General features: G+C 38.7%; 1 pseudogene across 1 annotated transcript in view; it reads right to left on the bottom strand.

The window, feature by feature from the left end:
• LOC309591649 (sorting nexin-29-like) overlaps positions 1–24,706 on the bottom strand; it is a 129,986-nt pseudogene extending 105,280 nt beyond the window's left edge. Inside the window, exons 1-9 of the transcript in view lie at positions 24,572–24,706; positions 24,266–24,374; positions 15,045–15,225; positions 13,070–13,141; positions 11,113–11,274; positions 8,647–9,036; positions 7,821–7,909; positions 3,825–3,906; positions 3,237–3,319 (exon numbers count right to left, since the gene is read on the bottom strand). The product of the transcript in view is annotated as a sorting nexin-29-like (transcript). The remainder of the gene's footprint in view (positions 1–3,236; positions 3,320–3,824; positions 3,907–7,820; positions 7,910–8,646; positions 9,037–11,112; positions 11,275–13,069; positions 13,142–15,044; positions 15,226–24,265; positions 24,375–24,571) is intronic.
• Positions 24,707–25,298: the final 592 nt, after the last annotated feature.

Genomic DNA, 25,298 nt, shown 5'->3' with positions numbered 1-25,298 from the left:
TGCAGATAGAATATCAGGGTGGGCTGGGAGCAGTCTACAGGAGTGATTTTTTTATTTTCCTGAATGCAAATTTACACATATTTTCAGAGACAAATAAAGCTTCCAGCAGACTAGTTACATCTTAAATCAGAAGTCTGACCTTTAAAGACATGCCCCTAAGCTGCCTGCATGAACATTGGCTATTAAGGCTTTATTTAGTGCTCCAAAATCTTGTAAATATTATCCTGTCATGTCGCTATTAATAGGGTAAATTTTAGTGGGTAACAAATTAGACAATACAGTCTGTAAGATGAACTGCAGCTTTTTTCTCAGTGATGAAATTTATACATCTTCTTTCCACAGCTATGCTTTTAAAGAAGTCACAAGAATTTAGTACCTGTCAGTGACCAGTGGCAACCAAGTCACAGAACAGGTCAGACGCTATTTAGAGGACAGAAAAAGTACAAAAACATACACCTTATTTACTTACACAGCCAGGATAAAAATATAATAGGTAGGTTTGATTATTCAGTAAAGTTCTTCAGTGATCATGAAAAACTAGGGGCTTTCTCAAGAATATATGAAAAAATATGTAATAATGTACAATGCTACAACCTTTGCTAACCTTTGTGGTTAAGCCCAACTTTAAAAACTGAGGAAAATTATAGTGGAAAAAGTAAGTTCCCAATTATTTACTAAAAATAGCACTATAATCAAAGAACCTTGTAAAGAAGGACACAAGTAGCATCCTTTTAAAATGAAAGTTTTAAAACTTCCTTTTTTTCCACTGCAAAAACAAAATGGGGAGACTTGCGCTGGTAGGACAGATTTTCCTGGTGTAAAACAATGCTGAAAATGTAATCTTCCAATGACAATAATTGGAGCAGACAGAAAGTTGTTTGTGATTTAAACATGACAAGGTAAATACGATTTTTTAAAAACTGGAAAATGACATAATGGAATAGGTGCAAAAATATAAAACTTCTGACAAACTTAATTCTTTATAAAATTGGTTATAAGACATAACGATCTGTAAAGTAGGGCAAGTTTTCAAATTATGTCTAGCAGACACAGCGAAACTCTAGCTCTATGGATTAGGATTTCTCTTGAGTGGTATTAGTACTTTTTTGAGGTGCATCTGCTGCTAAATTAACCTATACCTTACAAATGCATGGGACATAAATTCAGGAAAATCATTCAAAATGGCAGAAATTTTAAATTACAGCTTCTCAAAACATAATTTTCTAGCCTGCATATCAAAAGAACCAAGAAAAGGTTAGTGCTATAATAGTAAATTGGAAAGGAAGCAGGAAAAGAACAGATTAAAAAAAAAAAAATATCATTTGAGGCTTTGTCTTCAGAAGAGGCACAAAAATCCAGTCACTGGAGACCTCACAGCTTTTCTCACTGCACTATTGCATTCCATTTTTCTTGTCTGATATATTAGAATTAGTTGCTATGCAACCAAGCTATAAGCCTCACCATTTAATAATTCTTCGGCTAATTGCAATAGAGAAAAAGAGCTTCAGTGTCTGGCTTTGTCGTAGCACTGAATTCTTCCTGTACAGAGAATCTATGACCAATAAAAATGAACTTGAAAAAAGCATTTTTATTGAATGTATCTGGGATCAGCTATTACAAAGGTATTAACTTATATGTATAGTCAGCTGAATTTTTATTATAATGATAATTAGATTATTTACTAAGTGTTCTACTGGCTTTATAGATTGTTTTGACATGCTTCCCTGCTTCCTTCCACCAAAACCTTCTCTGAAATGGGAAACTAATGATAGCGTGTATGCTTCTGTTGATCCTGTGGTTCATTTCATTTACAAATTGCTAAGTATCAAGAATTGAAAATCTCAAGATTTGCCTTCTATTTTGTAGCTGTCTTAACTATACATAGGAACTAACTGAGCAACTGAAGGAGACCAATTGCGGCCCCTGCTGGTACCTAATACACGTATGAAACAATAAAATCAATAGAGTGCAATAAAATCAGAAAGTTTCCCATTAAAATTCTATTACTGAAAAATAAAATGAAAATGTAAGAACAAAAGTGTATTGTTGTAATAACGAGCAGAGAATATCCAGTGACCAAAGTATCACAGTAACTCCATCTACATCTTCGATTATGTCACTTAAAAGTCTCAAACCAGTTTCCCACCTCAGAAAGTACTTTGTAAGAAAGGATTTTTCAGCTTTGTAAAGCTCAGTCAGCAGACCCATGCCAGAGCCTGAAACAGTACCCAGCAAAAATGCATGGTCTACCTCCTTTAACATATGTTGACACAGATATCGTTTGAACATGGCATTAGAACATGAGATTAGAATATCCCGAGTGTTCATTCATTTTGATGATTTCATAAATCAATTTCAGAAAAGAATCTTGGCTGCATCACTTCTAACTTCCCCAATGTCATAACTTAAAATTTGTACATATTTAAATTTATAAAAAGAAACAAATACACACCCCAGACCTTTAGGAACAAAGCCATATCCATCAGTTCAGTTACAAAACTTTCTGTACAGTGAGGAAAATAAAACCATACTGGCTCACATGTTTAGACAGCTAGTCAGTTTAAGAACTAATTCTTTGTTCTACAAGTTTATGTGAAGAAAAAAAGATTAAAGATGGGGTGAACAAACTGCCTGTACTTCTACGAATCTCTTTCTACAGCAAACGCTATTTTATTCTCTCCAGCTCAACTCTTAACACCACTGAAAATATGACTGTCATCCACCTCAATCTTAACTAAAGTTTTTGCTTGTGAAAGCCCATATTTATGTTTGGAGCAGATTTCCATATCAAAACCACAGACTGAGTGTACATAGAAAGAGTTCTGTGTTTGTTTGGGTTTTTTTCCGACTAGGCATTAATGAAAGCAGGCAAAATAAGTAAGATCACATCAGAATCAACCATTAGCTTTTTCAGAGCTTGCAGAGATTTAAAGATGTTAATCAAATTAAATCACTATTGTTCATTTAACTACTCAAGCCACATCCAGTATAAGGATGACATTAGCTTCTCTGTGGAAAGAGAAGCTAATGTCATACCAGTTGCAATGAGCCATAACCTGGGATCTGCCAATTCGAAAATAATTTTGGAGCAGTCATTTCTAATGTGGCCAGCACACCAGAAATTAAGTGCTGTATGCCTCTCTAAACAGATCTTACTGAAATAAAAATAGAAATGAAGAGTTATAGGACTTTCAAAGTTAATTCCATCAATCTAGATATATCAAGGAAGTACTTACTAATTGTCATGGATTCCGGCACAGTGGCTGAAGGCAATGTATTGCTTAAAGTGTTCACTTGAGCTGGAGGACTGACTTCCACTCTAGTCATAAAAGTACAATCTCATCAATAAATGAAAACAAAATCCTAAATTCGAAACTTAAGAAAAAAAACATTCCAAAAACTAGAATTGTCATCACGTTCACCCATATGCAATCAACTTATGTTTAATTACCCTTTAACGGATCTGTTGTGAATCTGATTTAAGAATACACACAAAAAGATCCAAATCAACAGGCCATGGAGAATACAGTAAAAAACAACATAAAAACCAACATAAAACCTACTTTCAAAACCAGGAGGCTAAGTCTGCCTGTTATTTGACATGACTACGTGACTTCTTCAAGATAATTAGGAAAAGTTCAGTATATGAAACTATGCAAAAAAGGAACTGCAGGCTTTTGCATTTGTCTTTCCAAACATTTGCAGAAGTACCCTGATGAATAGTTTGTTTTCCAGTACTGAGTAGCTATGCATTAGGTACCAATAATAAGTTGGCAGCTACAGGATGATTTTTTTCTTTTAAGAAAAACATATTTGACACATACCCATAAGGAAGAGCAGATCTTCTTGGAACCAGTTCTACCACATGAACAACGTGGTCAGGCCCCTCTCCATTCTCCAAGTTATCTAAAGTAGAATGCACAAGCATTAGCTTTCTTCAATTAACAGTACTTAGGAAATAAAATAAAAACAAAACCAGAAGGAAGGTAGCTACATTTTTAACTAGAAATACTCATCTTTACTAAAGCTTTCGAACACTTTAAATTCTTTCTCCAAGGTTGGCTTCTCCACATTCACCCTGAATGCCAGTGGGATTGTAAATTAGTATTGCACAATTCCTAAATTATAATTTAGATGTACATTTTACATTGATAACAATGTTGCAAAGCTATGAAGAGACTTCTTACTGAAGTTATTTTTGCAAGCCCCAGGAGTTTAACAACCCCAGGGGATCTGATACTCATTACAAATCTGTTTGTGACTTGTAGGAAAAGAATTCATGGTTAGTCCGCAGTACATGAAACCTTGCAAAGACACTAGTCCTTTATGCATTCTCAACAGAGCACCATGGCTTTTCTCTGGCTCTTTATGCCTATTTACCAAACATCAGGAATCACACAGATGAGACTTTTTAAAAAGCACGGATAATATGCATCTGTCCACAGATCCACAACTGTCAGGATCAAAATATACACGTCACTGGGCCTGTCATTAAAGTAGTTCAGGTGGAAAGAAACAAAAATCACATTTTATTGATATTTTCTGCATCTCACTATGTAAGGGTTACAAAGTTACCATAAAACAATACTAAAATCATGAGCTAAAATAGCACAGAATTTAAAACGCAGGAATTCTAGAAAAAAAGTCAATGGAAATTATGAGTTATGTCAGAATGACAATGGAGGAGAAAGTTTATTTTTTAAGCTGTAGAGTTTACTGAAGCTTGGTTCCTAAAATGCATACTCCATTTTTGGTCCAAGCAACTGAATTTTGACACAGGCTTTCTCATCTCTACGTACATGGAGATATGATATGCCCTGACACATCCCTGAAGCACTGCAACAGACTAAAACTGAAAGGACTGATATTAACATACAACACAATAGATGATGCTGTAATCTGTTTCAATATATGTCTTGTTATTTATCTGTATTAAGACCTATAAACAAAAATATTGGATTAAACTATATTACAAGAGCTCATTAAGCATGTTTTAGCAAAAATGTTGTCATAATAATAGTGAGCTTGCCTCATTACTGGGCTCGTTACTGCCTCGTTACTGGGCTGCACTGCCCTCAGAAAAAGCTAACCCACATTCCCTCTGATATAATTTACCTAGCAAAAGTATAACTTCCGAAGTCAAGCAAACAACTGCCTAAGGCAGCTTTCAATCTCATCCAATTGTCATTATGGCTGGGGAGAGGGTGACTGTACCCTTGTGTACCACTCTCCCTAACTGGTTGACATTTGGGTTGTATGATGGGCCTTTTAGTGAAGACTGCCTGTACACTCTGTCAGTTCAGGGCTCTTCAGGAGGACCCCGTGACAGCATGGAAAGTTGAAATCAGGAAATCAGACAGCAGAATCTGTGTTGCTGTTTCCTATAACTGATGAAGATTCCTTTCACCAGCCCAATGCCATATCATTCTGGCTTGCATGCTGGACCATAGGGTTTACCACAAAGAAGGGCAGAAGAAGAACTGAAAAATATCTGTATACTGTGCCAGAAGGGATCTGAATGGGACAGTTGTTGATCATCTCTAGTAGTCTGAGGTAAAGCAAAATGAAACAAGGGTCTTTGGTATCTCCTTAATAGAAGTAAGCCCCTGTTAGACTTATTGTTGTCCTCTCTGGTCATCTGTCTCCAGCACTAAGTCTTGGCTTGATCTCCTGACTTTTGATTTCCAGCTACAAACCCCTAGCTCTAGCTCCTGATGTCTTGTGACATCTGCCTGGCTACTCACTCCCACAGCTCAGCTGCAAGCTCCCATTCCACCTGAGCCCTCCCACCCCCATAAACAGGAACATTTACTTGTATTCCAGATTTCAATCTGTTGCAGGCAGCTAACACTTATAAATCTATGGACTTTTTCTAACAGTTTTTGTACAAAATTTAAGAGAACACTATGCCACAAACTATGTAAAGTTTTCTAAATCCATTTCTTCATAAATTGAAAAATGTGGGAGCACAAGAAAAAAAATGAAAATGTACTTTCTATCTTTTTTGAACCACTGGCATTTCTTAAGAGGTACATGTCTTAAAATACAGCAAAGGGCAGTACAGCATTATTTTACGATTCACATTATTTTTATCACCGAACTTACAGAACTGAATTACACATTTTCACAAGCCTTCAATTAACCGTCCATTTAAACTCTTGGCACATATAATGTATATGCAAAAAATATGAAATATTTTACAATTAAAACATTATTTGAATGCCACTGAGAAGTTTTTAAGTGGTCACTGAAATGAGAATACATACCCAAACTTTTATAAAAGCAATGTTTTATAAACAGCTAGCAAAATATTAACTCGGGGAGGAGGGGGGCTGGGGACAAGGGGTTGGGAGGTGGTGGAAGTTTTTGTTTGTTTTTGATACCAATACAGACATAGGAAAAGCACCAGGTCTTCTTTTCCATACCTTTGACCATTTTCATTGCTTTCTTCAAGATCTTCTCCAAATAGTCCACATCATTCTTGAAGTGCAGTACCCCAAACTGCATACAGTACTGCAGCTGAAGCCCCATCAAAGCCAACTAAGCATAAATTTACAAATGACACTTTCTTTTATGAATGTCCGTATGAAGTATGCTTTTACTGCAGAAGCACGGCACTGCTAATTCACTATCAGCTTGTGACCCACTATAGCGTGTCTCCTGCAGAAAACTACTTGAGGATACGGGCAGATGAAAAATTAGATATGAGCCAGCAATTGGTGCTTGCAGCCCAGAAAGCCAGTCTTATCCTGGGCTGCGTAAAATAAAGCATGGCAAGCAGGTTGAGGGAAGTGATTCTCCCCCTCTATTTTGCTTTCATGAGACCCCACCTTGAGTACTGCATACAGCTTTGGGGTCCACAGTACAAGGCAGGCATGGACCTGTTAGAGTGGGTCCAGAGGAAGGCCACAAAAATGATCAGAGGGATGGAACACCTCACCTATGAAGAAAGGCTGAGAGAGTTGGCGTTGTTCGGCCTGGAGAACAGAAAGCTCTGGGGAGACCTTGTTGTGGCCTTTCAATATATAGAGGGCTTATAAGAAAGATGGAGACAGACTTTTTACCATGGCCTGCAGTGACAGGACAAGGGGCGATGGTTTTAAACTGAAAGAGGGTAGATTTAGATTGGATATAAAGAAGAAATTCTTTACTATGAGGGTGGTGAGACACTGGAACAGGTTGCCCAGAGAAGTTGTGGATGCCCCATCCCTGGACGAATTCAAGGTCAGGTTGGTCAGCTTTGAGCAACCTGGTCTAGTGAAAGATAATCTTGCCCATGACAGAGGGGTGGGACTAGATCATCTCTGAAGATCCCTTCCAGCCCAAGCCATTCTATGATTCCCATATCCTTTTCCAAAGAAGTATTTCCTAGCCAATCATTCTTCATCCTGTATATAAACAGATAACAGCTTCTATTGAACTGCATCCAATATTTGATACTTTCTCCAATCTGTCAAGGTTAATTTGAATCCAAATTCTCAAACACACTTGCAGCTTCTTCCAGCTTAGAGATATCTAGAAAACAAATAAGGATACTTTTGTTATGCAACCATCCTAAACATCAATAAAATACCATACAAGACCAAAGCTTAATCCCAACAAAACTCTTGGTTTATTTTGACATTGATAAATCCTCCTCAAATAAATATCTACTCAAATGAAGAACTCTGATTCAGATCTAGAATAAATTTTAATTGAACCTCCCATCCCAGTTGTGCAATATCTCCTATGTCCTTAGAATCCCATTATTTCTTACTATTGTCCCATGTTAGAAATTCTGTTTTAAAGTTTGCTGGAATTCGGTAAATTAAAATACCTACCTGTTTGGGAGTAAGAGCCAACAGCACTGACAGGAAATAGAACATTTGCATCATCATTCAGGACCTGCAGAGGAGTCCAACTGATGTACCTATTTCATGAGGCTTAGATTTAAAACAAACAAACAAACAAACCTATTTATACAGTCAATATTCATGTTCACAATGCTTATATCTGTTTCAGAGATATCACTGCAAGAAAAATGTGTATTTCAATTGCCTGCCAATTTCTTGGTTCAGACATACATAAATTCATTAAAGATCAGACCATTCCGAAGCAGATGAGGCAAGAACTGCTTGCCTCTTTTTCTCCAAAGGGATTTCTGTGTCAGAAATAAAGAGGGCATATGAGTATCTAAAATTATTGTTTTTCTCTGTGTTGTCTTGTCTTGTTTAACTACCTACTTTGATGATAACAGGCTTACTCTGTTTAAAATATGTGGTTTTACTGTGAAGCCAAAATAGAGTTGATATCATACTAAGATTAAGGAAATGTCAAATAGGCCAGAATTATAGCCTGGCTATATCATGCAACAATTTCAACAACTGAGAACTTCAAGGAGAACAAGTATGAAATCTCGAAATTTTGGTTTTCAATGGAACTTAGAAGCAAAGTACCATTACCACAATGGCCCAAATGGTTTAAACAATGAAGAAGAAAATAGAAGAAGAATGAAAAAAATAAAGGGGGAGAGGTGGAGAGAAGAGAGGGGAAAAAAAGAAAGAAAAAAAAAAAAAGAGAAAACCTATAGTTCATTTAGTTATATAAATTAGCCAGTACCCACGAAGGAAGGGCAGGGAGGAGGGGGAAGCATGAAAAATTTACCACTAGCTCCTGCAACAGTATTTACTTTTCAGAAGCTTCAGTTTCGCCTTCTGTGCCTTTATTTCCTAATGTTTTTCCATATAGCTCATCCTCATCTGCACCTTCATTATCAATGCTCTTCACATCTAGCTTCTGGTATTCATACTCTCCATTCACGAATACTGAATTGCTCTTCCACAAATGGTTACTTTTATTCCCATTCAAATTTTTTTCCAAGAGTGCTTTCAGATGAGGGTAATACAAAAACTGAAGATCTGTCTACACTCTCCTCTGAACTTTCTCCTGTAATCAGAGTCTTTATGACATCCCCCAAATTTTGCTCATCTTCCTCTTCATCAAGTGAGATAATATTTGTCACTCTCTTATTCTTTCGATCATTTCTATATTTCAAATATAGTATCAACATAAAGGTTTACATTGTTTAGAAAAGAGAAACAATGTAATACACTTGTTTTTTCTTAAAAGAACTCATGTAGTAAATGAGTTTAGTAAAGAAAAAAAAAAAACATTTGATCTACAAGGCATTTCATCATCTTTCCATACACATGAGCTTTAAAATCTTTAACTACCATCTTTATTTTATACACCTTACATAATTCAGTTTTTAGAAGATATTTTGGAGGTCCATTTGTAACAGTATTCAATTGGAACTGGAAAACAAAAGTTCAACAAACTTATAAAATGAAATTTAAAATAAAAAGTTAGCCTTCCCATCATTGTCCCATGGAATATGGTTAGTGTATATTGCAGAGTGTCTACACAACAGAGAAAACATGAAACACTTCTGGGGAGAAAAAATTAAAAAGAACAAACTCACAACACAAACAAAATCCACAACTTGCAATCAAATAAAGTTAGTTTTGTCTATATTCTGGAAATTGAGCAGTCAATTTTCAGAAAAAGAAATTAAACTTGCTCTCTCCCTCAGCTAATTAGCTCTTGGTCTAGAAATACACTGAAATCCTCTCCGATTACATCACATCTATGCTGTGACAGTACTTATTTTTAAATTATTACCTATTCTCACAGATTCTGATGTGCACATGAGGCTAAATGATCTTGCAAAATTGAAGCACTCTAAGAAATACCAGAAATTTAGTCACCAATACAACTCACATTGGGACTAAACTGTTTTTTTTTTTTTTTAATTCAAGTCCAGCTGTTACATACCCACAAAACACATTAACATACTTTTAAGAGTAAGAAGATGTTAAAACCCATTCTGGATGCAAATAGAATTCCAGCAAAGAACATAGACTTTAATGAAAACATCTGACTTGCTCTGATGTTCAACATATAATGGCATTTGTATAAACCCAGTTTTTTTAAAGTGACATTTTATGTGTACTATATACACATGTACTGTACACGTAATGTACATTATGCTGTAGACTCATGTGCAGCATATGGTCAATTATTCTGTTATTTCATCTTGCGAGCCTATTCTATACTAACAAAGTTATCCCAAGTCAAGTATCGCCTACTATTTTAATCTCATTTAAAGTGCTAAACAACAAAAGCTTTACCAAAAGTTTGTTTTGAAAACCGTGTTTTGAGACAAAATCTATTTTAAATGCCAATAAAAATAGATTTTATCTCAACTTCTATTCCTACCAGATAGCATTCACATGGGTTTTTTTTTTTTCCTTTTTCTCATAACCAAAACATTTTAAAACCTAAACTCAAACCTTGTTTCTTAATTGAAAAACATAAAAATCCCAGAATCTTTCTGCAGTTTTGTAGCTTCACAAAGCAAAACATTCTTTCAGCTCAACTTCTGGAAATAATGATAATAGAATATTCCTTTGCTATTTTTGGAACTGAAAATGTGTAATGAAGATCACATTTTGCTTGATTAATTTCAAATTTTAAGAGATTAAGACTTTGGGTCTTTGTTAGTAACTAAGATCCTACAAACTAATTGCAACACTAATGCATTTAAAGGTAAAAGGAATGTATGAGTAAACTTTCATTTGTGGTAATTACCTACTTCATATAGGAATTCAGACTGTAAACATAGGCGCAGCTCAAAGAAGATTACAAGCTGAGATTTTTATCTGGTATATAACAGCAGATATATGGCAGTGTATTTCTGACAGATAAAGTGCTGAAACAAAACATACTAAAAATGAAAAATCATTACATCAGAAACTGCAAGGCATAATCTTATGAATAAGAAATTGAAAATCAGGTCGCAAGCAAAGCACTTTACCAATAAGATAGTTTAGCTTCCCTCTCATAGTGATACAAAAAAGCTAAAAGACACATCTATCATCCAGTATTCACACCAGTATTTCTAAAAAAATTCATACTTTTTATTTCATACTCAACTAGTTTGTATGTGTAGTGCATTGATTTCTAAGGTTTTTGTTCCATAATTGTGCATTAAATTTAATTGAAAAAGTTATTTAAATGCATTTGAATATTTTATAAGTTTCTGAATGACATTAACATTGTAAAAATGCTTACCAGCATTTACGTTCTTTGAGACAACAGGAAGTGGGTCAGTGTCTTGATCAGGTTGTATTAGAATCGAGACAGCAGATGATACAGTTATCTCTCTAAGAAGGCTGCTCTGCCCATTTAAATCCTTATTATCAATGTTGATTGCAAAAAGAATGGAGTTCAGACCTTCAGATAAAAGAAAGAGGAAAAAAAGACCAAAATCCCACAATATGCTGCATACAAATGTTACGAAGATAGAACCTAAGGATTAACAAAGCTATGACATGTAAAACATTTTTTCTCCAAAATTTCCCACAGTTCTCCATGCATGAATTCTTATTCTTTCATGTACCATTCATTCTTTTTCAGATGATATTCTAGCTGATGCAATCAGTTCTGAATTTATCTTGATGGCTGTTCAGCTGCACATTAAAAAAGCAGTAAGTACTGTGAACTCATTTATTTATAACCTTTTATTTAAACTCATTTCACTGCAATATTTGTTGGTTCCTATATTCTATTAACAAAAACTCCTGTGAACACTATCTTGCAGAACAAAGCATGTGACCATGTAACTGACAAAAGGGGTGTAAAACGTAATAATATATCACTTCTGTGGTCAAACTCTAGAAAAGTAAATTATCTGTTACCATTCATGAACAGTGGGATTGAGTGCACCCTCAGCAAGTTTGCCGATGACACCAAGCTGTGTGGTGCACTTGAGACACTGGAGGGAAGGGATGCCATCCAGAGGGACCTTGACAGGCTGGAGAGGTGGGCCCATGCGAACCTCATGAAGTTCAACAAGGCCAAGTGCAAGGTCCTGCACATGGGTTGGGGCAATCCCAAGCACAAATACAGGCTGGGCGGAGAAAGGATTGAGAGCAGCCCTGAGGAGAAGGACTTGGGGGTGTTGGTTGATGAGAATCTCACCATGACCCGGCAATGTGCGCTTGCAGCCAAGAAAGCCAACCATATCCTGGGCTGCATCAAAAGAAGCATGACCGGCAGGTGAAGGGAAGTGATGCTCTCCCCCTACTTCACTCTCGTGAGACCCCACCTGGAGTACTGCGTTCAGCTCTAGGGCCCCCAACATAAGAAGGAGATGGACCTGTTGGAGCGAGTCCAGAGGAGGGCCATGAAGATGATCAGAGCGCTGGAGCACCTCTCCTATGAGGACAGGCTGAGAGAGTTGGGGTGGTTCAGCCTGGAGAAGAGAAGGCTCTGGGGAGACCTTATAGCAGCTTTCCAGTACCTGAAGGGGGCCTGCAAGAAAGCTGGAGAGGGACTTTTTACAAGAGCACATAGCAATAGGACAAGGGGTAATGGCTTTCAGCTGAAGGAGGGTAGATTTAGATGAGATCTAAGGGAGAAATTCTTCACAATGAGGGTGGTGAGGCACTGGAACAGGTTGCCCAGAGAAGCTGTGGGTGCCCCATCCCTGGAATTGTTCAAGGCCAGGTTGGATGGGGCTTTGAGCAACCTGGTCTAGTGGAAGGTGTCTCTGCCCATGGCAGGGGGCTTGGAACCAGATGATCTTTAAGGTCCCTTCCAACCCAAACCATTCTATGATTCTATGATTCCTTATTCTTACTCTCCTTCCATGTATTTACCTATAATTTGGGTCTTACTATAAAAGTCTATAATCGCTCTTTTCTAGTCAGGAATAACCCTTTTTTTTTTTTTCTCTAAACTGTGCTAGTTTTTAAAAAAAAGTTAGCCTTGACAGATGAAGGGTTAGAAAATTTATGTGAAAGACTTTTGAACTGTAGGAAGGCCAGATCCAGTGTTTTAACAGTTCATCAATTCATAAGAAAAATTGGCATAATACCTTGACTATTCACCCTGAATGTGCATCTGACACACATTCTCCACATAAGCAAAGAGTGTGTTAGAGAAGCTCCTTGCAACCAGAAACAGATATAACATCCCAAAATGAAGCAGTTTTCCAAGAACAGCAGCATTTAAGAAAAAGTCTTACCAGCTGCCATCGTAGGGATCATTTGACAGACATTATTCGTCTGTCATAAAAGATCAGTCTTCATAGAAGACACTATAATTTGGAAGGAGAAAAAAAAAAAGAAAACAAAAAGAATATGCAGTCCTATATTAACATATATTCCACTTCTAAAAGACATGAAAACTCTGAAAAATAAGTATGAGTACACCAATGGATGAAATTATATGTCACTGTAACTCCCTTTATCCCTGAAATATATAGAACCGTCTGAAGAGTTATCAAAGACATGCTAAATAGTATTTTATCTTCAGTTTTAGCTCTGCATTTTTTTAATGGGAAAAAAGCCACTCAGGGCAAGGAGGTTCATACTACATTAGCAGTCACAATATTTCTCTACACCTATTGCTATACTGACTATATAAGTTTTTAAATAACTATAGCTGAACATAATTACCAAGACATTTTATAAAATATTAGAACACATGAATACAAACAAAAAGATCCACTTCATCTTGAGCAACTTGATCTAGTGAAAGACATCCCTGCCCACAGCAGGGGGGTTGGACTAGACGATCTTTAAAGGTCCCTTCTAACCCAAACCATTCTATTATTCTATGATTCAGTGACCTGTTTAAGTATCCAAAACCACATCAGTTACCCTAATTAGTTAGAGTCAACTAGGATTTTGGATGTAAGGGGGAAAAAAAAAAAGCTAACATGAATTTCACTGTGAACACATGAATTTAGTTGTTCTAAACCTAGTTCTTTTTGGTAGCAGGATGCTGTATTTTTACTATCAGCATTCAGTTAACTAAACATAAAAACAGAGAGCAAGAAAACCCTCAACCTATATTAAACAATTTTGACAGATTCATTTGAAAATTTCCAAAACAGGTAAGAATTGGGGATGTAAACTGATTCTGTAAATCCCATTTGAATTTGGATAACATTTAAATTTTAAATATTCTGGAACAAGCTTTTTTAGAAATAATATTTCAGGTACAATGCAGAGAGTGCTGATAATCCTGATACTGCCCAAGTATTGCTACAAGCATGAGAGTAATTAGTGATGTAGTAATCCAAGTCACTAATTTCCTCACAACAGTTTTCAGTTTTTTTTTTCTTTGTTGTTTCATTTGTCTGTATTTGATTTCATATCAAAATCTGTCTTGCAAGAAAGCTACAGAGGACTGGAACAGACTGAAAATGAAGTCAGTTAAGCTAATGAGCTCAGTTCTGGCAATAATCTTATCCAGTACATCCATTAATTGATGCAAATGGAAAGAAAGCTCAACAGTTATTGATAAAAAAGGAAAATATCCCAAATTTTCAAAAAGAAAAGGAGCTGAAGATGTATGAGGAAAAAGGTAGGACATAGCTAAGTATGAACTTAGGTGCATTTTGCACATCCAAAGTACCTTAGGATATTACAATGCATAGTAAGTTATTCTCACTAACTCTGCAACAAAAAGGTTCACAAACAGGTACAAAACCACTTCCAAGTGATCTGCAGTAGTAGCTACCTATTGCTTGACTGCTGGAGCTTTTCAGTTACAGGATGAGCATCTCCAAAAGGCAACTGGGAATTACAATTGATGAACTGATAAGATCAAGGCTGCAATTGTGTACTATTTTAATGGAATAAGAGGGGAACCTCAAAGCATGGTGTCAAGGTCTCAGTGAGGAAAACTGTTGAAAGAATAGGGAGTTAGGAAAGAGGATGGAAATCAAGATGGGGATAGAAATATATATTCTCACGTGCTAGAAGGAAGCTAGTTTCAGGTCACATGTTGATATAGGCACAAGCCACCACCTTAATGGCTGTCAAAATTTCAAAAATGAGTAAAACAAAGTATGAGGTTAGGTAGCTTCACTAATATAGCAATTAATATGGTGTATTATTGCAGCTGTGTTTTTTGGTTGGTTGGTTTTTTTTAATCTCAGTACTTCATTTGTCAATACATTTCCTGCATGACAAAGACATCAAATACAGTACCTAAGTTGATTCTTATCTGCAGGCAGCATATAAACATATCTTTCCAGGCAATGTTCATTTAATGCACAGCACAACCAAGCCTGGCCTCTGCCAATATCTGTAGTAATTGTCTTCAGAGAGTAAAAGCGTTGCAGTTCATGTTTATTCAGAACTTCTTTCACATAGTACCAAGATGGTGGCTCTGGAATAAAAAAAATAAAAATAATAATAATAAAATCATCAAAAAACGCTAAGCTCATCTGAATGCATATATGTGCAATTTTATAAAACAAGCAGGTAATGGTATATAACTTTGAACAAAGGTGAATCATTTACCATGTTCGTATAACTCTCCAGTTAAATAGGTTATTTATCTCTACAGAACTTGGGCTATTTAAGCACTTAGAACTTTTCACTTATTGAAAAAGCCAAACACACACATTAAAGGATCCTATCTTACATTTTTAAATAGAATTAACTTTTAAAAGCATATTTAAGCTAGTATTTCATCCATAGAACAGGTTAACATGTTCAGCTGGGAATATATTATGCAAAGGAAAAAAGTTCTTTAGAACTCTGTCTTACTACTGATTAGGAAATGTTAGAAGCTAGGTCCAAAGGAATGAGTAGCTCTGGAATTTGCAGACGTGCAAATGACAAATTCATGTTACTTCAAAAACAAGTGTTACATTTAAAAGGCAACAATAGCCCTTTCCACTAAAATACTTTCCTTGCCCTGTCTCCAAATATTGATAAATTTTTTTTTGCAGTTTCCTCAAATTTCTCAATTGGAGGTAACAAACATCTACATCAGTAATTCTAAATGTACAATAAAACACCTAGTATTTTATATATTCCTGTTTCTTAACTGAATAAGAACATATTTTAAGGACATATTTATTACAATTCACCTCTTACCACTTTCTCAGGGTGAAAAGAACAACCAAACATCAGATAATTCATCTGTAAGACTTGAATCATTACTATATGGTATAGTTTGGCAATTGTTAGTCATTAATGTTGCACCAAATACATACTGCTTGAAAGTATCTTAAAATATAACATTAACAATAACATTCATGTGGCTTTGATTTGTTATAAATAGAATTGCTCAAATAATGAACAGTTTGAAAGCTGTTAAATCTATACAGTTAGTAACATATTAAGAGACTGAATTTAAGGCAAATACAATATTTTTACAAGCAAAAAAATCTGAGAAACCTAAGCGTTACAAAAAAAATTAAAATGTCAGTCTCTCAAGGAAGACACACAGGTACTCCTTTTGACAGTTTAATGAATGTCTTTGCTCAACATTTTTTTTAAGTTAACAAAAATGGAAAATAATTCTACTGTACAAGTGAATGGTGCACTATCACCTCAAATATTATGCTGCCTTTTGATCATAATCTCAATGTAGGCAACATAAAGCAGATGTTTAAAGATGGGTAAAAAAATTTCCTCAAAGACAAAGAAAAAAACTCACAGGAGAAAGAAAACAGATTGATCCTGCCACTTCTTGCTTATCGCTTTTCTAAATTGTTTTTAATGTAGTAAGAATTTTCAGAAAAGGCCATCCATGATGCTTCTCTTTCTCTTTGCTAAATAAAGAGCATACAGTCAGATTTTGAATAGGTTTTCAGTACAGCTTATGACTTCTTTTGGTGAAATATGCTCATTTGAGGGTATGGGGGTTTTTATTAATCTCTGCTGAAAACCGAATACAGCATTAGATTAGCAAAGTTTAAAATATAATTTTAGAAACCTAAACACATAACAAGCAGGTTAGACTCATTAACTAAAAGTTTTGCCAAATAGGTCTGACAGCTACACAGGAATAACCCAGAGCACTTCTAAATTATCCAAATGTGCAAAACACAGGAACCACTTGAATTGACCATGTAGGATGCAAAACTAAAGGTATACTTTACTGACCTAGGACCTCATAGGCACATTAACATGCAAACAATAAGGAAGTCCACTGAACATGTAAGAGCATTCAAATATCAAGTGTCCTACTCCTTTGGCTGCAACCTATTTGAGCTGCAATTCAAAAATAAAATACATGTATATGTAAAAAAAAGCATTCTTTCAAATGCCAGATTTGTATCAAGATGATAGTGATTTAATGATTTCATTGTTTCTTGTGACCAATAAAATTCATTTTTCCATCTTGCTAAAGTTCAAAACAATACTAAAGTAGGAAGTGAAAATATTACAGGAACACAGAAAATAAGCAGATTTCCCCTTGTGCTGAGAGCGAAACTCAGTGTTTCTTGGTATTCTGATTATTTACAGATATCAAGGATTTTGAAAAGCTTCAAAATTTGGATTGTCATCAGTTTTTAATCAAAATCTATCCAATGGAAATAAAGTAAGAGCATTCTATACTCTAAGTCGCTCCATGACATACTTCATAAAAACAGTAATGTAAGTGGCATTTTCAAATGACTAAGTTCTCTTCTTTGGGAGTAGCGTTAAATGAAAATCCAAGTCCTAACTGTTGATACTATTTTTCATAGCAAATAATCCAGTACTTGTTATTCAAAAGTAAGATCATTTTAATTTCAGTAAAATACAATTTGTACAACTGTACTGTAGGCAGAGAAGACACTGATGTTATGCAATTCACCCAAATATTAATCACTTTGTGAAAACAGTTTATTTAATTTTAATAATAGCACAGTTCTGATAACTGCAATACCACCAATCATTAATCAGCACCACAGAGCGGTCATGGTTCAAGCTGAGAGCATAGAGATCAGTCTGAAGCCAGGTTCAGTGCCTTCTTAGGTAAAAAAAGTAAACAAACCAATTTACACTGTGCAGCCATTGTGCATTTCAGTGTCTGTTCTGTCAAGTAATTAAAGAACAGTTTCATATTTGTCATGAGTGTCTCATAGTAGAACATTCTTTGCTATAGTTGGAGACATTAGTTCTTTTGCTTTTAATTGAGAGTATCATTAAATGAAGTTTATATTCCATAAGCCTTAGTCTACCATTTTCATTTCTAACCACAGCAACTAATAATTTTACCCTCAGCATTACTCTACAATGTCCTACTATTCATAAGCAAGCTATGATATGCAAAGTAGTACAACTATAAACATATTGTGACTTAGCGATAATTTCAAAATACATTTCCATTCTTGGTATTGATGTGCCATGAGGCTGTGAATAAGCCACATCTGTAATTCTGCCATGGTTTACCTCTAAATGGATAATACTATCCTACAGTTATAGCATCAAATCATATACATTAATCTATAGCAATATGCAGCACCACAACTACAAAAAAAAAAAAGCAACAAAGACAAAATTTTGCTTCAGCCTGGAGAAGAGAAGGCTTAGGAGGAGGGCAGACACCTAATAGTAGCCCTCAGGTACCTACGAGGAAGTCATCAAGAAGACTGAATTAGGCTCTTTGCATCAGCACATAGCAGGAGGAGAGCAGACAACAGGCATAAGTTAAAACAAGAGAGGCTCAGACTGAATATAAGGAAAAACTCTTTCATCATGAGGACAGTCAAATGTTGTAACATGGCTCACCAAAGAGGTTGTGCAGTCTGCAGAGGTTTTCAAGTCCCAAATGGACAAAGCCCCAGGCAACCTCGTTTAACCTCATAGATGATCTTTGTAGGACTGCAGGCCTCCTGAGGACCCTTCCAACTTGAATTAGCCTATGATCCTCTGATTGAGTGTGGAAGAAACTATGAACTATTACTACTATTACTGACAGAAAGGTTTCAGCAAGTCTGGAATCTCTAATAAAACAGTAGAAAGAGCAGCCAGAGGCAATGGAAGAGTTGATCTATTTAGAATCTTTCCACAACATTGTCCTAATATTTTTTAGTGAATACTACATCAGCTACAGTATTCTCACATAACCTTAAGTGGAGTTAAATGAAGAGACCCTCATATTGTTACAAAGACAGAATACAGTTTTATTGTTTGCTGGTTTTGTTTAGATTGCTTAATACATGATTAAAGGAGATGCACATGCCTGTAATGACCATGCCATCAATTGATACCAAATCACACTGATGTTAGGAATTTGTTTACTTGGATATATATTAAAAAAATTAAAATACTTTAAATAGGATTTTTAAGTCATAGTTCCAAAGAACTACTACTGGAGGGTTTATTTAAAACTTTTATTTCCATTTAAGAAAAGCAAAGTAAAACACTGAAGCTCTTAGATGCAAAATGATGCTACATTGTTTACAGCTGTTTGAAAGTACAGTTTGTCATGAAGTATCTGTAAATTTAAAAAAAAAAAAAAAATTTGCTGAACAATTTTATTTTTCACTTGTCAAAGCCTGAATGTATAGCCTAAACAGCAGTATTCCACTGTGTTAAAGAAAAAGATGACACCTGTGATTATGTTAGACAGAACAGAATATACTCATTTGCCTGAAAGTGATAAAAATATAGAAGTACTTTCCAACTGCTTTCAGAAAAAAAAAAAAAAAAAAAAAAAACAAAAACAAAACACCACTGTAATTTGCAAAGATAAATGCAGTGGAACCCAGTAATCTCCATTAAAAAAAAAAAAAGCTTCTCTTCTTAGTCACTGTACAGCACTCAATTTGCTGCAAAGCAGCCACGTTTTTGTTCTTGAACTTCTATATATTGCTTAAACTTCTTAAGGAGCTAAAATGATGTTTTCTTCCTTCTTCCATTCCCCAACCATAGATAACTTTCCTGACTTTCTCCTTTTCCTCCACATCATCTCACTGACAAGCCCCCAAATAAGACACACATACGCACGAACATATAGCTAAATTGCTGCAAAGTTCTTAAGTATCAGAAGTGCACCTTTGTACATCTGACCATTAAAAGACAGGACCAAAAATTTCATATGCCCTTGACTTTACTAACAGACAAGAGAGAAATCGTAAGAATTATACGTAATGTTTTCAAATTTGAAGACACACTATTTGGATAAATCAGAGAGAGTGTAACAGGGGACAACATTCTCTGTGCCAAAGCATAAGAATTTCAATTGCAAGTTGGGGGGATAAAAAGCAGGTAATCAAATCACCACCCATTAAAGAGATGGAAACTACCCAGAGGTTGAAAGAGACCATGGAGTATCCAATCCCCAATTACAAACACACGCAAGGGAGAAAAAAGCATGCAGAAGAGACGAAAAATCTGTAAAGATTTTGTAAACAGCTGAATTTTTCTTACTTGTCCGCAAAGTGTCAAGTCTTGCCCGTTACTAATTAAGAGAGGCAAACATGGGAAACTCACCAACTTCTCTACAAGCACGGCTATTTTAGCTTCCCAAAAAAAGCTAAGTCTGGGGGCTCTAATCCATTAGCAGGAGAGTCAGCACACAAGACCCAGCATTTCACCCTATCATCCACAGGAAACAAGTCCATTGTTACAGCAATTTAAAAACACTATTACATCAAACTACACATTTTGTGTTAATGTAATATCCAATATATGCAGTTGTCTGGTGTAACTGGAAGTTATGGCTGGAGATCAAAATGTATTAACAATTCTAGTATCACTGAATATACTATAAAACCAAAACCCCACTACCTGTTACATGTTACACTTGACGGAGTTTCAAGAGCCAAAAAGAAACTTCTTTTCGCTGGGTTCTACAATTAATTCTCACCAGTAGATCAATGCACTTCATAAGCTGCAAGTCATTCTGACAATATGAAACAAATACAATCGTTAGTGAAATCCTGATTATTTGGAACAACAGGCTGTGAAACTAGGTCAGTTTACCTCTTCTTCGAAAGATTTTTTCCTCCATAGTATTTCATACCTGACTAATCTTGATAATGCACTTGATATCTTTGGTGACTGATCATATGCTAATTTAAACTCACATTGTATGCATAAATTCAGAACAACACGCAGAGATATTTCAGCATGATGATGAAAAAATTTTAACAAGTGAATTTGACTGAAATATTTTTCTGTTAAAATATATCTTCTTTTCTAGCCTGAAGAATGTAAAGGGAATCTGATTTTTGTTGTTTGGAGACAGGTATTTTAATGACTTAGAGCTTTTTTTTCCCGTCTCAGTGAAATACTGTATTTGACTTTTTAGGGCAGGTTACTTGGAAGAATAAGGTCTTCTTTTAGAGCTGCTCATCCAAACCACTACAGGCAATTGCTGGGAATGCTTCTCTCAGGGGTGTCTATGGTAATTTATTGGCTCCCATCCTGCTCCTACCGAGTAAGTAGTATGAGTCCCATTATCTTCATATGTTGCTATGAAAAAAAGAAAGACAGGGAACAGGACAGAAGTGCAGAGAGAAAAAGAAAACAGAGAGGGAGAATGACAGAGAAAGAGGAGGACTTGGAGAACGAGAGAAGGAGAGGTGCAGGGAAGCAAAAAAAAATTACAGTAATGAGAGAAAGCAGGGCAGGGAGGGACCGGGATGCAGAAAAGGGACAACACGGCCCCAGGGGTCCAGGACTCACCACAGCTCCTGCTCTCAAAGATGCTGGGAGAATTTGGCAGTTCAGACATCTTTGTCTCCCTGCCCTCCCCGTAGCTCCGGTCGCTTGACTGTCATCCACCTAAGAGAACAGATTGGTGTCTTACAGCTCTTACAATACGAGGCTTCCCAGACACACAGCCTCACACGCTCACACACTACATGGCTGTACTGTGCTTCTGGTTACGCATACAGACCCCGCGGTGCACATTGGTGAGGACTACACTAAGAGGGATCCTTCCTCACCTGGAGAGGCAGGCTGTCTCCTGTCTGCAGCTGGAGGCAGCTGCTGGTTGGATCCTCTTTATTTTATTCTTCAGCTGCTTTACCTTTTTCTGGCCTCTCCAGCTGCAGCAGCTCCTGTCCACAGCCGGTAAGTGTTCAGCTGTCCCTTTTCAACCATGCCACTAGGAGAACGAGGCCAAAAGCAATCCACACAAACCTGAGGCAGATGCAGTCAACAACACCCCCAGAGAGGAACCGACGACTGAGTCCTCAGTGCTGCCTCTGGGAGAGGGAAAGAACAAGCAACCCTTATCCACAGGGACGACTGTAGCTCTCCTCAGGCGGGAACCCCTCCTTCTGCAGGAGCTGCTGGAGATGCCGCTCTTTCCCTGAACCGATGCTAATGGCACCTGCATTTAAGGAGAATAAAGCATATTCAAGGGCCAGCTTGCTGCTGTGAGGACAAGGTTTGGGGGCAGTCTGTGGCTACAGGACAGGCTTCAGGGGAGGTGCTGGAGCTGGGGGCAGCTGCATGGGGTGAGCAGGGCTGGAGGAGTTTTGTTGAGCTGGGGAGACACCCAGTGCCTTTTCCAGGGGGTGGGAAGGTCTCCAGGTACCCAGAGGGGTGGAGGCAGCCATCTCCTGCCCCTCTTCCTGCTTCCTCTCCACCAGCTCTCAGAAAATCCCTGGGATCTGCCCTGATGGGGCCTGACTCCAGCTGACCATCAGCCTGTTGCACCGCTGGGTTGGAAACATCCTTGCAACTCGGCACTCTCAGGCAGGCACGTCCCAGCAGCGCCGTCCCCTAGGGCTGCAGCCCCTTTACACAGAGGGGCCATCACCATCAGCCTCACTGGCCCCCCTGGTGCTCCTCCAGGCCCAGCCCCCAGCTGCATCATGGCCCCTGACACCCACGGTGTAATCTCCCCTGGACTCTCTGACAGCCCCTCACCAAGTACAAAGGACTACAAACACAGCCAGGCATGCAAAGGAGACAGCAAGTGCTTATTTGTTAATGAGTGTAAGTCCCAGGAGTGAGTCTGCTATGGGGCTCAGTGCCTGCACACTCACCCTTCCCCTGGGACAACTCGGTAGTCATTACTAGAGCAGCAGATGATAGAGAAAACTGAAATACAGCAATGGGGAGCAGGGCAGATGAAAAGAAAGAAAAAATAAAATTAAGGAGAAGGACTGAGGAGCAGAGAAAGAAAGGTACAGGGAAAAGGACAGTGACATGGATAAGTCAATAAAAAATGGATGAGGAGCCCTGCAGGGATGTGGCGCAAGAAAAACAGGGTCAGGGAGCAGGACAGAGGGAAAGAGAGTGATGAGTGGGGAACAGAACAGACGGCTGGAGAGAGAAACTGAATGAGGGAGTTCTGAATAAGGGAAGAAACTGAATAAGGGAGGGAAGGAGAGAAAAAGACAGGGAACAAGCCAGAGGGATTGAGGGGGGAAAGAGAGAGAGACAAATCAGGACAAAGGAAGAAAGCAAAAAACAGTGCTGGGCTGCAGGATGAGAAAAAAGGCCAGGGAGCAGGATAGAGGGGAATAATGGGACAGTGAGCTGGGCAGGGGGATAGCACGAGAAACGATAGGAGAAACAGTGGTATGGAGAGATACAGACAAAATTTAGGGGGAGGACGGATGACAGAGAGAAGAAGAGAAAAGGGACAGGGAGCAGGGCAGAGATGGAGAAAGAAACATTAGAGACAGAGAGAGGAGGAGAGTGACAGGACCAAAGCAGAGATGGAGAAAGAAAGAAAAAACCAGTGATGGGTAGCAGGCCAGAGGGACAAGGAAAGACAGGAGGAAGGACAGAGCTATATAGAAAACAGGAGAGGGACAGGGAGCCAGAAAGTGGGATATGCAAAAGAGAGAGGGACAGGGAGCAGGATGCTGAGACAGAGAGCAAATGACAGCAACAGAGAGAATGACAGAGAGGTGGAGCACGAGAAAAAACAGGGACAGAGAGGTGAAGCAATAAATAACAGGGACAGGGAGCAGCATAAAGGGTCAGAGAGGGTACGAGATAAACAGGAAGGAGGACAGCGACAGTGAGACACAGAATGAAAAAAAAACAGTGACAGTAAGCAAGACAAAGGGACAGGGAGAAAGAGAAGAAAGGAAGGACAGAGACAGGAAGGCAGGGACACAGAGCAGCGTGCACAGGCACAGAGAGGAAAAGAATGCCAGGGTCAAAGGCCAGAGAAATTGTGGGGGGAAAGAGATGGGTGCAGATCAGGACAAAGAGATGGAAAAGGAAAAAAACAGTGATGGGTGCAGGACAGAAACAGAGGATGAAAAAAAGGAAGGAGAGAGAGCAGGACAAAAATGCAGAGAGAAAAAGAAAAGGGAGCAGTAGAAGAAGAGAGATAAAGAGAGAGAGGAAGAGGGAGCAGGACAGAAGAATAGAGAGAAGAAGATAGGTACAGGGAAGCAAAAATAAAAAATCACAGCAGCATGGGAAAGAGAGGGGGCCAGGGGAGGGGCAGTAAAGGCCCAGGACGCACAAGAGGGAAGACAGGTCCCCAGGGGCCCAAAACTCACCACAGCTCTCGCTCTTGGCGCTGCCAGGAGAATTTGATAGTTCAGACGCTTCTTTCTCCTTCTCTCCTCCTTCCTCTTCTGTAACTCCAGTCACTTGGCTGTCCTCCACCTAGGAGAATACATAGGTGTCTTGCAGCTCTTATGAGATGAGGCTTCCTAGACACGTAGCCTGGCTCGCTCGTGCACTGTGCAGCCATACCACGCTTTGGGTTACACATACAGACCCCGCGGTGCACGTTGGCGGTCTGGCCTGCTGTGGACTACGAAGAGGGATCCTTCCTCACCCGGAGAGGCAGGCTCTCTTGCCTGCAGCGGGCGGCAGCTGCTGGCCACATGGCCTTCGATTTCTTCTGCTTTACCTTTCTCCAGCCTCTCCAGCCTCAGCCGCGGCAGCTCCTGCCCACAGCCTGCTCCGCCCGTCCCTTTTCGCCCCCACGCCATGAGAACAGCGAGGCCGGGCAGAGACAACCCACCCAAGCCACAGGTGGATGCAGTCAACGGCATCCCCAGGGGACGAATGGACAACGGCGTCCTCAGCGCGGCCTCTGGGAGAGGGAAAGGAGAAGCAGCGACCGTTATTACCATAGATTGCCCCTGGCCGAATCCCCTCCTTCCGCAGGGGCTTCTGGAGATGCTGCTCTTTCCCCGCACTGCTGCTAATGGCACCCGCGTTAAGGAAGACTCCAGCCCACTCGAGGGCCAGCTTGCGACCTTCGTGACAGGGCTTGGGGGCAGCCTGGGGCTACGGGACAGGCTTCGGGGAAGGTGCTGGAGAGGGGCGGCAGCTGCACGGGGCGAGCGGGGCCAGGGGAAGCCCAGGGGGAGCTCTGGCGAGTTGGGGAGGCGCCCGGCGTCTGCGCCGGGGGGATGTCCGCCTCCTTCCCCTCTGCCAGCGCTCAGGTAACTCCCCGGGGCTGCCCTGCCTCGGCTCGCCTCCAGCAGACCGGGAGCCGGCCGCAGCGGGCGGTTTGAAGCTTCCCGCCCCGCCACCCCCGGGCGGCCAGCGGGCAGGAGACACCCCTGCACCCTCAGT

This window comes from Platalea leucorodia (assembly GCF_965183815.1).
Source record: "Platalea leucorodia genome assembly, chromosome: 5".
NCBI lineage: Eukaryota > Metazoa > Chordata > Aves > Pelecaniformes > Threskiornithidae > Platalea > Platalea leucorodia.
This window is presented reverse-complemented; position numbering and strand designations above follow the sequence as displayed.